The following is a 1,769-nucleotide window of genomic DNA, read 5'->3' as shown; positions in this document are numbered from 1 at the left end:
CACCTTGCCGCTGCTGTCCGGTAAGAGGTGTAGTTTTCACAGCTTCCTTGATTGTAGGCCGGTTGGTGATTCTTCTACTCTAGTGGTAGTGATTCCTTTCTCGTTTCGGGCGCTCTAAACACAATATTCTGGGGACGGCTTTGGTGTATTGTTCCACCGTTGCATTTGGTTTATCGGACGTCAGGTAGCTTCAGCAAGATGATCATTAATCAGTCGTTAGACTGCCACTAGTCTGAGTTACCATCTTGTGAAGTGAATGCAACTCTTGGCTGCCTATCTCATCGCTCGCGGAAGTATTTGTTGCCGGACCTTCTCAGAGGTCGGTTCCTGGAACACCGTCTGTGGCCCCTTGGTCCTTGTGAGATATGTGTATTCTAAAAGGAGGTCTGATGGCCAGTAGTTCAGTGTAACGCTCTTTCAGTCCACGCCTTCTGCGGGTATATTCTGCCTCAGTACCGTTTGAGGGAGTTATGTACTGGTCCTTGTCTTTTATTATTCTATTATTTATTACAAGACCTTGTAATGCCTACATTAAATGTTATATATGTCTAGTTACTAATTCTGGTCGCCTTCTGGAATAAATCTAGCAGTGTAGTGTTCAGTGGATGTTAAGGGTTGTGTTACAAAGTTTACCATCATCTTATTTCATCCCTTTGGTGATCAGTTGCATGTTTTTTTAATTAATCTTTGCTACTGTATTTGCTGTTTTACAGCATGTTTCTAAATTTTTTTATATAAATGCCGTTCCTGGCCTGTAAGGCCTTCAGCCATGATTGTGCTCATTTGTCTTAAAATTCTAATTTGGTTTTTGTAGTTTAGCAGTAAGCCTTAAAAACCTTATTTACTGCCATTCCCGGCGTCTGATGCCTTCTGCTGTGTTTATGGCGACTTGCCTTTAATATTTCAATACCTGTAATTTGTAAGTTGCATCGAGTTTTAAACAATTCTTAATTTATTGCCATTCCTGGCGTGTAAAGCCTTCTGCCCAGATCACAGTGGCTTGCTTTTAAAACATTATCTGCTGTATCTGTAATTAATGGTGATTTACTAAATTGTAACTCACTGAAAACACTATTATTTACACAGTTGTTTATTCCTTCATGAATAACGTGTAGCATTTTTATTTATTGTTGAGTCTGGAATTACTGGTTTAAAATAAATTGAGTGTAACTGTAAAAGGCAAGCAATAGTAACTGATTACGGCCCCGTCCACAATCGTAACCTAATCCTGACTTCCCTTGATTACCAGCTCACAATGGTGGTATAAGAATGTTATTTTTCCTCTTACATTGATCTCAACGACCGAGAGTAATGGTGTTTAGCTAAAAGGCTCTTGGCTGCAGTAGCAGAGTCCTCACTCTTTAAAACGGAGTTTGGATTGAGTAACATGGAGGACTGCTGTGTCAGTCTGTAAACACTGCCGTTACTTAGTCAGTCGTCTACATGTTAGCTAGACATATGAAACCCAATAAAACAATCTACGTGCTCTTCATCTTAGCAAAAGTACTAAACCATATGACATCTCGTACTATGATAGCGAACTAACGGCCTTAATCAACTTCATCGAGTTGATTCAATATGAACTTATTAAAAGAGCAAATTCTTGGCAAATAAAAACATTTTATAAAACAAATGTCCCTTAATACGTCAAATTGTGGAATCGATTACTAAAATTTCCCACGTAGAATTGTGTATATCATTCTTGGCATAATAAAATTCAGTAATAGCGGGTTTATGTACTTTGGTTTGAACGGTAAGATGGAAAAAAA

Source organism: Schistocerca cancellata, chromosome 2 (assembly GCF_023864275.1).
Source record: "Schistocerca cancellata isolate TAMUIC-IGC-003103 chromosome 2, iqSchCanc2.1, whole genome shotgun sequence".
Classification (NCBI taxonomy): domain Eukaryota; kingdom Metazoa; phylum Arthropoda; class Insecta; order Orthoptera; family Acrididae; genus Schistocerca; species Schistocerca cancellata.
Note: the sequence above shows the minus strand (reverse complement) of the source record.